This window comes from Dipodomys ordii, unplaced genomic scaffold (assembly GCF_000151885.1).
Source record: "Dipodomys ordii isolate 6190 unplaced genomic scaffold, Dord_2.0 Scaffold25, whole genome shotgun sequence".
NCBI lineage: Eukaryota > Metazoa > Chordata > Mammalia > Rodentia > Heteromyidae > Dipodomys > Dipodomys ordii.
Window position 1 is genome coordinate 21798654 of NW_012267241.1, and position 16969 is coordinate 21815622.

At 37.9% G+C, this 16969-nt stretch overlaps 1 protein-coding gene across 1 annotated transcript in view; it reads right to left on the minus strand.

Annotated features, from left to right (window-relative positions):
• Yes1 (YES proto-oncogene 1, Src family tyrosine kinase) overlaps positions 1-16969 on the minus strand; it is a 71659-nt gene that overhangs the window by 27800 nt on the left and 26890 nt on the right. The gene's annotated exons all lie outside the window — the stretch shown is intronic.

The following is a 16969-nucleotide window of genomic DNA, read 5'->3' on the forward strand; positions in this document are numbered from 1 at the left end:
GAAGCTGTGGCTCAAGTGGTAGAGTGCTAGCCTTGAGCTGAACAGCTAGGAACAGCACCCAGGCCCAGAGTTCAAGCCCCATGACTGACAAAAAAAAGATACAGCTGCAAAGATGACTTGAAAGATATAATATTAGTGAAAAGTAACATTAAGCAACAAAAAGGCTGAAAAATACAATCTTTCCCACATTTATCTTTATTACAGTTTTGCTAAAGCTCTATTCCAATCACATCATTCCACTTCTGATAGTCCAATAATGACATGCCACAGTAGCTGGGAAAATCATAAACTCTGAAACCAGAAGTACACACTTGAATCCTGGTTTCCTACTTAGCAGCACAGTGACTTCAGAAATGATGCTTAATCTCTCTGCACTTTGATTATTTTTTTTAAAAATGTATCACCTATATCATATGGTTTATTCTGAGGAGTAACAAGTTCTAGACAATCTAACACACAGTGAGTATTATCAAGTATTGTTGTATGTTACTTATAATAGCATCAATGCAATAACCTGAGGCACAAATATAAATCACATAATTTTAAACTTTCTGTAGTGATGTATGCATGTAACCCCATCTAATATGTGGCAGAGATGGTAAGATCATAGTTGAAATCCAACCTAGACAAAAAGCTATTGAGACCCAATCTCAAACAACAAGTCAAGCATGGTAGTATATACACTGTAACCCCAACTATATGAGAGGTGTAAGTACAAGCATCACAGTCCTAGGTCAGCTTCTGGCAAACATACGAGACTCTCTGCAAAATAACTGAAAGTAAAATGCAAGAGATGTGTGAGGACCTGAGTTCAAGCCCTATTACCACAAAAACAAAACCAAACCAAAGCAACCACAATAACAAAAACCTTTCTTGGAATCAGACTGAAAATGTACAAAAAACCATACAAAAATCCTTTAAAATATAAATTCTTTCAATGAGATTAAAATCACAGCATATGCTTTCACTTATAGATATCTCAATTTATACTAGTCACATTTCAAGAGTTCAATAACTGCATGTGGCTAGTAGGATGAATCTTACTCCTTACTCCTTTTCCTTTATCAATCAGCAGACATGCCACTAATGCTTACCAAATTGAACTCTCTACTTACTTTTCCATCCTCCAACTTTTTCTCCTACTTATACTTCCATGTACACACACACACACACACACACACCCTTTGTTCTCCCAATGTTCTGTGTTTTACTTTTTTGGGGGCGGGGGTACTTTCCTTCCTAAAATTGTCTCTATCCAAAAGATCTCCCCCACATCTTGTCCTGCTAAAACCCTAATTACACACAGATGGTCATGACAAACGTTACTTTACACTCAGGCTCTCCGTGGTAATAGTAAAATCTTTTCCCTTAAAACCACAATGTCCTATGCAGAACTTGGGGTGTGTATATATAAATATATAATACATATAAAAAACCCCACAATGTCCTTTTGGGAAGATTTTTTTTTGGTATGGAACTCTCAATTTATTCCATTTTGTAGGTTTTTAATTTCTTCTTCTTTATTTGTGGTTTATTGGTCTAAAATTCCCAACTTAGCTCCAAATTAGTAGTAATATAATCTTTAAAAACATTTTTTTACAATTGTCTTTAAGTAGTTTGTACAAAGGGTCTCACACCTCATCAGTTTATGAGTACAATTTATATTGATCAATGTCACACCTCTCATTTCTCCAAATCCCACCCATACCCTCAAGTCACCTGGTTTCATTCTACATATACACACTGAATATAATGACTGTATTGGCCCACCCTTCCTTTCTCCATGTGTCCCCCTATCTTTAAAAAACCCCAAAACATGTTTCAGAATCATGGTATTCGTTTTGCTAAGCTGTTCTGTTACTTATACAGGAGTTAACACCATCAGAATCCACTCATATATACCATTATTTAGTAAATGTGTACATTTAGTAAATGTGATACACATGTGCATTTGACCTTGTTTATGATACCATATGTTTATAATTTAGCAATACATTGCTAAAAGAGTTGTGCTGGGAGCCAGCGGTTCTCACCTGTAATCCTAGCTATTCATGAGGCTGAAATCCAAGAGGAATGGGATTCAAAGGCACCCTAGGCAGAAAAGCTCACTAGAATCCATCTCTAATTAAAACAGAGCTGAAGGCTTGGCTCAAGTGATAGAGTACCAAGAGTGAGTAGGCAGGCTAACAAGAGTGCCAGTCCCTGAGTTCAAGCCATGGTACCAGCACATACACAAGAGTTGCTTAACTCATATCTTACTCAGTGTATATTCTATAAATGCGGCTTGCATTTAGGTTTGTTAAACATTACAAAATATAGACTATTCAGTTCACTTAATAAGCACTGATGTCAATTTCATTAATTTATCTACTCTCTTTTTTGGTGGTAATAATGTTTGAATTCAGGGCCTTGCACTTGCAAGGCAGGCAAGCTACCACAGACTCATGACTCCAACTTCATTTTGTAAGAGTTATTTGTTTACTTATTTACTTATTGTGTGTGTGCTGGTCCTGGGGCTTGAACTCAGGGTCTTGGCACTGTCCTTGAACTTTTCTGTCCAAGGTTATGCTATACCAAGTGAGCCACAGCTCCATTTCCAGCTTTTTTGGTGGTTAACTGCAGTCTCACGGCCTTTCCTGACCAGGCAGGCTGGCTGTGAACTACAATCCTCACTTCTCAGTCTTCTGAGTGGCTAGGATTAGAGGTCTGAGCCAGTGGTTCCCAGCTGCAATAGTTACTTTTGAGACACTGTCATACTTCCTGCCCAAGCATCTGCCTTGATTGTTATTCTTCTATATTAGGCTTTCTATTTTATGCTGGGATGACAGGTGTATACTAGCACATCTCACATCTCCATGGAGATGGGAGTCTTGTGGAATAGTCTGCTCATTCTCCTAATCTCAGTCACACACACAGCTTTTTTATGATAGGTGTACACTGCTCCACCCAGCTACTGATTGAGAAGGTAGTTTCACAAACTTTCCTGCCCAGGCTGGCTCAAATCATGATCCTCATCCTCTTAGCCTCCCAAGTGGCTGACAGCTTCTGGCTTAATTAATCTATTTTTAAATTAGATTTTCCCTTCATATGACATTGCAAAGGAAGCATGTAAGTGATGACTGCTTCTTACTTTTTGGGAGGGGAGAAATTAAAATAGCTTTATTTCACCAGATTACAAATATCAATGCTTTTGAAGCTTTAAGGCTGAACATTTATTGCATTTATTTTATAATTTTTTTGTGATTAAGTGATTAACATAAATTTTACAAATTTCACAGTATTGCGAGATACTGATACTTAGTTAAAGTCACAAACATATTCTAACCTCCATGAGGCAAATTGTCATTATGGTGTCTATACAACTATTTCTTCCACATCCAGTGGTATGTACATTTCTTTCCTTTAGCTTAGTGTTAGCTGTTCTCTATTTCCCTCTCATTCCCTCCCATTGCTGTCCTTGAGTTGCTTAGTTCATTTTCATCCATGTCCAGTGCAGCTGATGGGCCCCTGTTGTATATTTTCCCATTTCCCTCTGATTCTGTGTCTTCTGCCTAGCTTCCCTCAGATGTGCACATATATGTGGTCAACAACAGGCTTCATGCATTCTTAAAGACTGTAAAATATTAACTTAAAATGAAGCTATAAATACCGAAACAGAAGCAATCTCAGAATCTGAGACTGTTTTAAATGGGTATATTCTGAAGATGTGACAATTGAGAATGACACCAAAATAAGCTGAGTCGGTTAATTTAAGTATACACTGAAAATACTAGAATTATAAACTAAATATATAAGCAGGAAAATATTCCTAAAATCATTAGGAACAAACAAAAACTAAGTTGTTTCATAAGCTAGATCTGGAATAATCTTTTGAAGTCAAAGTAAAAAGAGAAATTCTACAGGTAAAAGGCTAAGAGATATAATTATGGCACTTTCATGTGGAAGACGGCAAAAACTTTTAAGTGAAGCTAAAGATACAAGAAATATAAACACTATTTGGCCCAAGTTCTTTTTTGTTCTTTCAATATCAACATAAATGTACATATGTGAAAGATGGTCAGAACTTTTAATACTTGAATACTGTTAGGCAGGAAAGTTAAAAAAACACATCAGAAAAAAAGGAAAGCCTATCAAGACGTAATTCACAAAGAAATATAAAGGATAATTAATATATGAAAATAAATAAAAGCCAGTGGCTCATGCCTGTAATCCTAGCTACTCAGAAGGCTGAGATCTGAGGATTGAACTTCAAAGCCAGGCTGGGCAGAAAAGTCCCCATGAAACTCTTATCTCCAATTAACCACTCAAAAACTGAAAGTGGCACTGTGGCTCTTAAAGTGGTAGAGTGCTAGCCTTGAGCAGCCCTGAGCCTTGCTCAGGGACAGTGCCCAGGCCCTGAGTTCAAGCCCCATGACTGACAAAAAACAACATACTTTTCTGTTACCAGATTGGTAAATTCCAACTCAATGCTCAAAGCTGAAAGGCAACTTTTTTATCTAGCAAATAATATGCATCCACAAATGTCACAATACCAAATTATGAGGCTATTAATATAAGAAATTTGCAAAATTAGTTGAGCCCTGGTGGCTCATGCCTATAACCCTAGCCACTTGGGAAGCTGAGATCTAAGGATCTCAGTTCAAAGCCAATCCAGGCAGGAAGGTGCAAGACACTTATCTCCAACTAACCACCAGAAAAATGGAAGTGGTACTGTGGCTCAAAGTGGTAGGGCACTAGCCTTGAGCAAAATGAGTTTAGGGACAGCACCAGGCCCCAAGTTCAAGCCCCACAATCAACCCCCCCAAAAATTATATTTAAATATGCATATGTTGTATATAGCTTAAGTATATGAAAAAGCTTAAGGATAAAGTTTAAATGTTAAGAAATAGTATTGAAGCCAGGCGCAGGTGGCTCACACCTGTAATCCTAGCTACTCAGGAGGCTGAGATCTGAGAATCACTGTTAAAAGCCAGCTAGGGCAGTAAAGTCCATGAGATTCTTATCTCTAATTAACCACCAGAAAACTGGAAATGGAACTGTTGCTCAAGTGGTAGAGCGCTAGCCTTGAGCTGAAGAGCTGAGGGGCAGTGCCCAGACCTAGAGTTCAAGCCCCACGACTGAAAAAAAAAAAGAAAAGAGACGTTATTGACTATTATCAAGTTCTTATTAGCATTACTAAAATTACATAAATTATACTTTGAAAAAAATGGCAGGTGCATAAAAGAAAAATACCAAGGGAGAGCCAGCCATCTGCTGTAATTTATTGTAAATGTGATAGCAGCTGACTGTGAACTCTCATGCCAAGTTAAAAAAAAAAGTTACTGTAATCACCACTGCTTTCTTTCCCAGTTTCCTTACTTCCTTATCCTCTCACCTTTTTTATCCAGTAATCTTCAGCCAGATCCTCCCTGCTCTAAGACACTGCTCCTAACCTCACATTCTCTTATTTTAAAAGTCTTCTACAACCTTTCCACTAACCTGTTTTTCTTTTTCTTTTCTTTTTTTTTTTGGGTCCAGTCGTGGGGCCTGAACTCTGGGCCTGGACACTGTCCCTCAGCTCTTCAGCTCAAGGCTAGCTCTCTACCACTTGAGCCACAGAGCCACTTCCGGCTTTTTTCTTTTTGCTTATGTGGTGCTGAGGAATCGAACCTAGGGCCTCAGGCATTCAAGGCAAGCACTCTACCACTGAGCCACCTTCCCAGCCCCTAACCTGTTTTTCTTAATCCAGTCTCTGGCCCCAGTGCTCACATCCACCCCTTGCCCACGCACATTGCTCTGGAAGAAAATCATTTTCGTTCAGTTTCAACACCTCAGCATCAATACTCAGAGTTATTAAAGCTGCCCATCTTATTTAGAACCTTATTATAAATGTAGGATGTGGTTCACTTTTGTAATACCTTACGAGACAGTGTGTTAAACTGGTTGCTTTAAGAATATATCTAATTTTAAGCCAAGTGCCAGTGGTTCATACTTGTAATACTAGCTACTCAGGAGGCTGATGTATATGAGGATTGATGTTGGAAGCCATCCTAGGCAGGAAAGTCCATGAGACTCTTCAATAAACCACCAAAAAAGGCCAGAAATGAAGGTATGGCTCAAGTGGTAGAGCACTAGCCTTGAGAAAAAGAAGCTCATAGATAGTCCCCAGGCCCTGAGTTCAAGCCTGAGAACCAGCACCAGAAAAAAAAGAAAAAAAAAAAGGAACTAAGGAAGGAAGGGAGGGAGGGATAGAAAAAGAAAAAAAAAGAATATATCTTAATATAAAAAATTGATTCCAGTTTGGAACTACTGATTTATATATACTTATAAATAGCATATATTATTAGATATTATAAAAAGGAGCTGGGTATAAAAGGAAATGCCCGATTTTTTAAAAGTCACAAAAGCTTGTAAGAAATAAACACAAGGTAAAAATATGAAAAGGATGACCATGAACAAATGCTATAGTAGAGGTAGATTAAAATAAAAAAAATCATGAGACCACAACAGAAGTTATTAGCTTGCCCTGAGGGCCCAGGAAAGAAACCTTTGCAAAGGAAGTGGTATCTGAGGTTGGCCTTCAAGAGTTGGATATTCAGAGAGACAACAGAAGATATTCCAGAGCTGGGTGCAGGCTGGTTCACACCTAGCTACTTAGGAAGCTACTTAGCTACTTAGGAAGCTACTTCCTAGCTACTTAGGAAGCTGAGATTGGAAAATTACTGTTGGAAGCCAGCCCCGGCCATGAGACTCTTATTTCTAATTAATCACTCACTCAAAAGCCAGAAGTGATACTATGACTCAAGGGATAGATCCTAGCCTTGAGCACAAGGAGGCTTAGGGACAGTGCCCAAACCGAGTTCAAGCCTCACAACCACCACCAACAACAAAAAAGATATTCCAAGAAGAATAAAAGTATTCACAATGGCTCAATTATGCTAGAAAAAGCAGTGTGAATTTTGTAAATAGAAAAAATTTTCAAGCTGGTCACTGGTGGGTCACTTTTGTATCCTAGTTACTCATGAGGCTAAGATTTGAGGATTACTGTTCAAAACTAGCCCAGGCAGGAAAGTTTGTGGGATTCTTATTTTCAATTAACCATAAAAAAAAGAAGCCAGAGAATGGCTCAAGTGGTAGAGCACCAGCCTTGGGCGGAAAAAGCTCAGAGTGCCCAGGCACTGTGTTCAAGCCCCAATACCGGCACAAAAATAAAGATTAAAATTTTTTAGCAGCAGTACAAGTAAGGATTATTATTATACAAATAATAAAATAATATTGTCAGTCAGGGGTCTTGAACTCAGTGCCTGGGCACTGTTCCTGAGCTTTTTTACTCAAGGCTAGCACTTTATCACTTTTGGCTTTCTGGTGGTTAAATGGAGATAAGACTCTCATGGCCTTTCCTAAAAGCCCACGCTGGCTTTGAACCCAGATTCTTAGACATCAGTCTTCTGAATAGCTAGTATTACAGGCATGAGCCACCAGCACCTGGCAGTAAGGGGTTACTTGTAAGCATGATAACATAGGCAGCTAGGTGAAAGGGAATTCATAAAGAAATAAAGTAATAACTTTAACATTTAAGCAAAAAGAAGTTATACAAAAATTTCTAAAATGGTAAATAGCAAGAGAAAATGTGTTTTAGAGTAATTATGGCAGAAAAAAGATGATGAAATAATAATAGGTAAGTTGTAAAACTACTGCAATGACCTATGATGGGATAAAGAAGTAGGAACATAATGGGACTAATGGGGAGGGAAAAACAAGAGGCAATGTTGAGTCAAATAATCAAGCTTAGATGGTAAGATGAACATGGGAAGGGGAGACATGAAGGAAAAGTCATGTATTCATCCAAAAGTATTTACTGAATGCTTTAAGAGTAGCTATTATATATGAATATAGTAATATATAACTCAAAAGTCTGGATGGCTCAGAAGTCTGCTGCTTGAACCAAGTGGAAATAAATATAGTGAGTTAGAGTGGAAGGAATGAGGTTTCTATACAATAAATTAAGTTCCAGATATTCATTTTAGGTCCTATGGGACATCTTGTTGTGAAGTCTAGTAAAGAAATGGGAACCAGGAAAAGATTAAACAGAAAGATTTTCAGTTTAACTAAACCTTTTAGTGCTAAAACTCAACCAAAATATAGACTCAGAGGAAGTGAAGAATTAATGCAATGTTGGAAGTCAAGTACATATAGAGATTGACAGGGAAATTAGGAAGAAGCTATTAGACTTTCATAAATATAAAAACTTAATGGAAAAGGCTGTTACCAAATTGAGAGTGGAATGAGTTAAGAAACAGCTGCAGCTATACTAGTACTATTTTTAAAAAAAGAAAAGAAAGAAAAAGAAAAGAAAAATATAACATAGGTCTAGGGATGTAGCTCAGTGGTAGAATGCCCGTCTAGCATAGCAACCACAAGGTGCTGGATTCCATCCCCACACTGGGAGGAGGAGAAGATAGAAAGTAGTGGAAAATGTTAGTGAGTTAAATATAATGCAGTTATTTTCATTTGGAGTACTTTATAAATTTTTTGACACTGGAGCTTAACTTCAAGACTTCTCAATAGCTAGGCCAGGTGCTCTACCACTGGAGCCATATTCCCAGTCATTTTTATTTTAGAGTTTTTGTTTAGACAGGGTTTTGTGGTTTTGCTCAGACTAGCTACAGATTGCAATCCTTCTACCTTTGCTTCCAAATAACTGGGATTACAGGCTTGCTCTACTATGTATGGTTTAAAAAGAATTTTAATCAGAAATTCGAAGAAGAGATAAGACTTACAGGAGGAAAATCATTAATGACACGAAAGAGCAAAATAGAGCAGCATTTAAGTTGATTTTAAAGGGCCAGCTGATTTTAAAATTAGCAACCCTCTAGGACTTTACATTCAAACTAATTTGTTTTTCACAGGCTGAGTATAATCAAATATAGCAAATAGTTGGTTACTCAACCATTCTCCCCTCTTCTTTGATAAAGGAACCCTCATGTTGTTCCCAATCCTCTCATGTGCTAAGTCTTAAATTCTTCAGGGAAGCCATGGCTCCTGACAGCCCTGGGTAGGAAACAATGATTGACTTAGGCTACTGGGGGGATCTTGCTTGCTTCCTTGCCAGTTTGCTTAGTGAGCTATGAGGATAGGCTTCCAGGAAGTTTTCTTTTCTTATAAACAGGAATATAATACAGGAATATTCAGTTTTTTCTTCCACAGATGTTATACCATACCTTTGATGTCTAAATCTGGTATCTAAAAGTACCTACCAAGGAAGAGTACTGGTAGCAGTACAATGGAAACACCAACATACAGAGAATGGCAGAGAAGACAGAAAGAACTAGAGTCCTTAATAAGGATGCTCATTTAATGAATTATACAAACCCAGAACACACTTTTGTAGGGAATCCACACTATCTGAGATAACTGTATAATGAGCCAATTGTATGTATGTATGTCAGTCTGGGCCTTGGGCACTGTCCCTGAGCTTTTTTGCCCAAAGCCAGTGCTCTAATACTTTGAGCCACAGCACCACTTCTGGTTTTCTAGTGGTTAACTGGAGATAACAGTCTCAGAATTTCCTGCCCAGGCTGGCTTCAAACTGCAATTCTCAGATTTTCAGCCTCCTGAGTATCTAGGATTACAGGCATAAGCCAACAGGGCTCAGCTAATAAAACCATTTTAGTTCGGTTCTCTGCTACTTGCAACTGAAGGATCTTGAAAAATATACCACTCAAATCTTGACAAGCTGGGTGCTGGTGGCTCATGCCTGTTATCCTAGCTATTCAGGAGGCTGAGATCTGAGGATCATGGTTCAAAGCCAGCCCAGGCAGGAACATCTGTGAAACTCTTATCTCCAATAAACCACCAGAAAACTGGAAGTGGTGCTGTGGCTCAAGTGGTAGCATGCTTGCCTTGAGTTGAAGAGTTCAGGGACAATGCCCAGGTCCAGAATTCAAGCCCCACAACCGACAAAAAAAAAAAAAAATCTATGACAATGACTAAAATATATCTCTTTTCAACATATCAGATTTCAATGGCATAAAGGCAATAAAAACAAAATTTACTTTAAAGTGTTTATATAAAATAATCCTTGAAGATGTAAAACTTTTAAGTTAAAGGCAACATTAAATTGTAAGCAAACTATCTCATTCTGTTATGTGTTTAATATTCTCTGGAAAATAGTTTGTAGCTACTGTAAATATTACTGCTATTTCAAAGGATTCTTTTCTTGGTATGACTTTAAAAATTAAAATTGTATCTAGGTGGAAGTGGCGCTGTAGCTCAAGTGGTAGAGAACTCTCCTTGAGCTGAAGAGCTGAGGGACAGCACTCAGGCCCAGAGTTCAAGCCCCATGACCGACCCCCCAAAAAAAATTAGTTAAAATTATATCTAGGTGCCAGTGGCTCATGCTTGTGGGGGAAGACAAGATCTGAGGATTGAGGCTCAAAGCCAACCCTGGCAGACAAAACCACAAGACTCTTATCTTCAAATAACCAACAAAGACTGGAACCGGAGGTATGGCTCAAGTGGTAGAACTCCAGCTGTGAGCAAAAAAAAGCAAAGAAGCAAAGTGAAGAAGCTAAACAAGAGTATGAGGCTCAGAGTTCAAGCCCAGTACAGACACAAAAATACAAAAAAAAGCCCCACAAAACACACACACACACAAAACAAATATACACCAAAAACAATGGATATCTTTTCTTAAGTACTATCAGAAAGTCTTATAATATTATTTTTTTTAAAGTAAGGATTAAAGTACAGTGTTACTGTACTAACTACAGTAAAATGTATGCATTTAAGAGTGGGTTGAATGTTGGCATATAAACTATGAAATCAACTCTATAATGACAATGGAGAATATTTTGGTCATCCTCAAAAGGTTCTCTTTTACCCTTTCCCAGGCAAGCTCTAACCTTAATTCTAGGAAACTACCTATTTATTTCTTCTAATTAAAGGTTTATCTTTTCTAAGTCCTACATACATTAATCATATGAATATAGTCTTATGTACTGATCTTTTTTCAATAAACACTAATATTTCCATATTGTTGCATATATTGGTCACCAATTTTTCCTGATGTATAGAATTCTATCAGATATGTATAACTATATTCACTTGACTGGCTTTTTTTTTTGGACTGGCTCCTGAGTTGTTCCAGTCTGGGTTTTTACAAATAAAGCTGCTTAAGCATTTCAACAACAGATGTGTTATTCTCGCTCACCCCAACAATACTTAGGACTATCCTTAGTAATATACTTTATGAGTGCTTGGTCATAAAATACAAGTATCTTTACCATAAAAACCAGTTAAACTGTTTCCATAGCGGCTATACCATTTTGCATCCTTACTGAGCAAGTATAGCTACTTTACATGCAACACTCTTTTTTACTCAAACCCAACATTCATATACAAGGGTTTGGATAGGATCCAAACATTATGCAGAACTATTATTTTACTCTATTTAGAAAGCTCTGACAATTAAAATCTACTGATACCAAAGGTAGCTGACAACATAAAGTATATCTAACAGAGCTGATGTTTTACTACAGATGCATTAAAATCATTAGAACTACAAATTAGACACTGATTTTTGGCTCACTGAAAGAAATACTGATCAGGACCTGAATAACTGCCAAACATTTTTACCACTCTTTAATTTGCCAAAATCTATTAAAAGCTCAATGACAAACCAATCCTTTAAAGTATTTATTGTTTCCACACTTAATTGAAATTCAACATGTAATAATTCATATTACTAGGTCACCAAGAAGATTCTCTTCAGATTTGCAATGCATGAAAGGTCAGTTTCCCACTTTCTAACAATCCCATTTAAAACATATACCTCCTGGCTCACCCCTGTAATCTTAGCTACTCAGGAGGCTGAGATCTGAGGATCATAGTTTAAAGCCAGCCTGGGCAGGAAAGTCCTTATCTTGAATTAACAACCTCTCCTCACCCCCACAAAAAGCCATAAATGGAGCTATGGCTCAATTGGTAGCGCACTAGTTTTGAGCAAAGAAGCTCAGGGACAGCACCCATGCACTGAGTTCAAGCCCAGAACTGGTGTGTACACACACACTCTCTCTCTCTCTCTCCCTTATAGGTGTGGCTTAAGTGGCAGTGTCAGCCTTGAATCAGAAAGCCAAGTGAGAGCTCAAGGCCCTAAATTCAAGACCCTATACTGAAACAAACAAATGTACCTATATTAATGTACTTTTTTTTAACATTTGTGACATCAATGACAAGAAGAACAGTTCCATTACTCCTAGGATTCCTCCAGGCACATCTGTAGTCTGCATTTGTAGTTTACCTCTCTTCTTAAAGTTGTACTCTTTCCAGATACCATACAAAAGGAATCATATAGAGGATGTAGTTTTTTTTAGTTTCTTTCATTCAGCATAAATGAGGTGACAATCTGGTCTTGTTTCTGAAGACATCAGCTCATTCCTTTGTGCCACCGAATACTATCTGACTACATGCATACACTAATTTATTAATTCCCCAATAGAGGGACATTTGTTTCCGGTTTTTGAAAATCACAAACAAAGAAACTATGCCTACAAGCATTCCTGCTAACGTAAGCTTTTATTTCACTTGGAAATGACTGTACAGAATGCACCTTTATGAAAACTACCAAGTTTCTCCAAAGTAACTTTAACAATTTTGCCATCTCACCACTAAAAGAATTCCAACTGTTCCATGATTTGCTATTATCAAGTCGTGAAGTAAAATCTCTTACTGGCTTTAATTTATATTTCTCTGACTTCTATGTACCTCCTACTGAGAATGTTTCCATGTGATTATTCTTTCGCTAGCCATATCCATGTGTTTCGACAAGGCAGTCCAGGACTTCATTACATATGCCTCCTGCACAGTTGGGATTACAGCACCATCATACCCAGTTTACTGGTTCAGATGTGGTCTTGCTAATTTTTTTTTCTGAGATGACCTTATGGTCCCTCTGATCTCTACCTTCGAGCTATAATTATACTGTGTAACATTCCCTTACTCTATCCTCTTTTCAGGAAGACTTCCTGCACTTTTGAAGATTCAAAAAAAGTTTGCAAGACTCCATACTGAACATTGCATGGGCATGGTGGACTGCACGTGCCATCCTAAACTAGACAGCAAGCATGAGGGTTAGGCACAGTGGTGTATGTCTGTCATCCCAGTGACAGGAAAGTACAAATAGGAGGATCACAGTCCTAGGACATAAACTCACTCTATCTTAAAAATAGTTAACCTAAAAAGAAGTCTGTAGAGTGTCTCAAGTGCTAAGGCACCTGGCTAGCAAGCACAAGGCCCTAAATTCAAAAAAGAAATCATTTTATGTGTCTATTTGTTAAGTCTAAAGTTTGTATTTTTTATACTCTTTTGGATGGAAAATGAGGGGTTTTAGACAAAAGTGGTAACAGGAAAGAGGCAAGACTATCATATAAAAATCAAGCTCACACTTGTAAATCTTAGCTGCTTAGGAGCCTGAGTCTTACGAGACACAGTTCAAAGTCACACCAGCCAGACAAGTCTGTGAGCCTCCACTTCCTAACCAGCCAAATGTCACACTGGAGGTACAGTTCAAGTGGTAGAGCACCAGCAGTAGCAAGCAAGCTGAGCGAGAACAAGAGGCCTAGAGTTCAAGCCCTAATACTAGCATAAAAAAAGCAAGTTAACTATCTAGGTACCAGTGGCTCAGGCCTACAAATCCTAGCTACCAGGGGCTGAAATCTGAGAATCAAATTCAAAGCTAGCCAGACAGGAAAGTTTGTGAGGCTCTTTTATCCAATTAACAAACAAAAGCCAGAGTGAAGCTTTGGTTCAAGTGGCAGAGTGCTAGCCTTGAGTAAAAGAGCTAAGGGATAGCACCCAGGCCCTGAGTTCAAGCCCCAGGGCCTGTACAAACAAAAATAAAAATAAAGTAATAGAAATTATACAACAGTCTGACCATTCAGCTTATTACCAAAAGCCTATGTTCAAGTTTTATTGTAGGTCTTGACCTTACACAAGCACTGCTTTATTGTTAGGAGCATACTGCTTCCCTACTATATCAGGGACTGAGAATCTCTCTACTTCTGATTTCTAAGAGTTGGGAATCAAACGCTTGGCCTCTCTCACATGCTACATAAATACTCTACCTTGAGGCCACAACCTAGCCCCTGTGCCCCACATGCTTTAAACCAAGTACTTCACTCTCTACATTACAACCACTCCCTATGTTGTAACTTTTACTTACTCATGATTTTTATCATTTGTAGTTTGTCCAGGTTCTCTCAATATTCCATTCAATATCTGATCTACCTATTTTTCACATTGCATTTGAATAAACAAGATTAAGAGCAAAAAATATTACTCTCATTGGCCTAACCTGCTGATGAGGTATGCTTCTGGCTGTCAGTTTATCCTGGTCTCTTTAAGAGACTGTGAGCCTAGAAAGAACCATGACTAGACTTCTTAACAATGTCTCCTGTGTTGACCCTGCTTTAATAGCCAGTTTTGACAAACATTAAAATACACTTAAATTTTCAAATTTTATTCTATTTCTTTAATATGGAAGAACTCAGAGATAGAGAAGATGGATATTTAATGCTAATCCAGCTCTACAACAAACACTTGCCATTACCAGAAAGAAGAGTCGGCTAGAGCAGGAGGTCTTACCTGTTTCCTCATTACATCGAAAGTACTTTCTCCTCAGATAATGGGCAAGAGAGGGAAGAGAAGACATAAAGAAGGCTTTGCTGATGGGGCAAACTCTCAAGAGCAGAGAGGCAAATGGCCCCTTTCCTATTTTTCTCAAATGGCTGTCATGTTACACTCCTAAAAGGGGAAATCAGAATATTAAAAAATCTGATCATTGCTGGGCACCAGTGGCTCATACCTGTACTGTAGTCTTAGCTTCTTAGGAGGATCAGAACTGAAGATGGAAGTTCAAAGTCAGCCCAGGTAAGAAAGTCTATGAGATTCTTATCCCCAATTAACTTGAGCTATGACTCAAGTAGCAGAATGCTAGCTGGTCTTGAGCAAAATAACTCAGGGACAATGTCCAGGCCCTGAGTTCAACCCCAGGCTGGCACAAAAAAATACAATAAAAAATAAATTCAAAATTTGCCTGCCACTGGTGGTGCACACCTGTAATCTTACCTATTCAAGGGGCTGAGATCTAAAGGTCCCTATTTGAAGCTAACCCAAGCAGAAAAGTCTGTGGGGCTCTCATCTCTGAAACTACCCCAAAAGCTGGAAATGGAGGTCTGGCTTAAGTGGTAGAGCACCAGCTATAACCAAAAAAGCCAATCAAGACCACAAGGCCTTAAAGAACGTGTGTGTGTGTGTGTGTGTGTGTGTGTGTGCGTGTGTGTGTGTGTGATCTAATTTAAAATTTTTCTGACTGTGATTCCTGCTTCCACCATTTTAAAACTGAGGTCTTAAGTGGTAGAGCACCAGCTATAACCAAAAAAGCCAATCAAGACCACAAGGCCTTAAAGAACGTGTGTGTGTGTGTGTGTGTGTGTGTGTGTGTGTGTGATCTAATTTAAAATTTTTCTGACTGTGATTCCTGCTTCCACCATTTTAAAACTACTGAGGTCCCTGATAATTCGATGTTGCTAAATCTAATGGTGAAGTTTCAGTCCTCTGTGGCATCTTACTACCTACAGAATAAAATTCCAACTCTTTAACCAGCTACTCCAGGTTAATTTTCCATTTTGCTTTCTCTGTCAACTGTTAATCTCCCTTAATACAATTTTGGAATGAGGGGAGATTTAAAAAAAAAAAAGCCCATTATACCTTACACATGAGAATCAAGAGGCAGACTATCTTTTAAGCAGACAGCAGGATATGCAAAAGCCCAGATGAAAGAGATAAAAGAGAATTAAAAAATTCTATGTACTTTAGTGTTAAAAGTACCATGTAAGAGTAAGAATGGGAAAGATGAGGCTAGAATAGACAGCAATAGAGAACAGACTAATTCTATAAGGATCTTACATTTACTTAACAAAAATTTCATTATATATGGACATTAGTTTTATTTTTATTTTTGAAAGTGAAATTTTTGATGAAAGTGAACTATACAAAGATGGAGACAGGAGGGAGGGTCTGGGAGAGAATGAGGGAACAAAAGACACTGTATGAAAGGAAATGGACTCATTACCTGAGTCATGTAACTGTAATCCCTCTGTATATCACCTTTAAAATAACAATAAATTTTCAAAAAAAATTACAAAGAAAATAAAATTTTCTATTCAGATCAATTCTACATAATTAGCTTAATATTTATATCTTCCCAAACAGCTAAGCATAGCAAAAGTTCTAGAAATACATAAAAGGTTTTGCAAACCATTCCTAACATATCAATTCTGTAAGCCACATCAAAGTTTTTCAACTTTTTTATTTGGTGGTCACATATTAGAATTACCTGTCCTATATAAAAACTTGTTTTATAATAGTATGAAATAAATTTAGTATGATTGATATATCTGACTCAGTCATTGGGTGACAACATACTACACTATACAAATGTGTCAAAGTACTTTTAAACAACACTGCACACCCTGACAATGCTTTATCTCCAAATTACTATTACTTAATTTGATTCCATAATCCTAATGTATTACCAGAGGAGCAGGCAAAAATCTCTCTATTCTCTGCAATGAGATGAGGCTAAAATGGAGCATAAGCAGGCAACCAGGTTTTCTGACTTTTAGACCACATTCTTTCCACCACCACTCACACACCTTGAGGGAAGCCTTGTACATAAATATTCGCCCTCTAGAAATGTTACAAACAGCAGCTTCACTACTTCAGCAACACAAATCTTTCTAGCTTTGAAAACATCCTCTCACTCCTCGCCAGGAACATTCTGCCTTATTATTTAGTAGTAATTTTAACTTTTTTTTTTCTTTTCAGACAGTGTCTCACTCCAGCTTAGGCTGGCTTTGAACTCTCCATCTTCCTGTCTTAGCCTCCTGAATGCTGGGATTACAGACTAATCTGTGTCACCAAGTCTGGC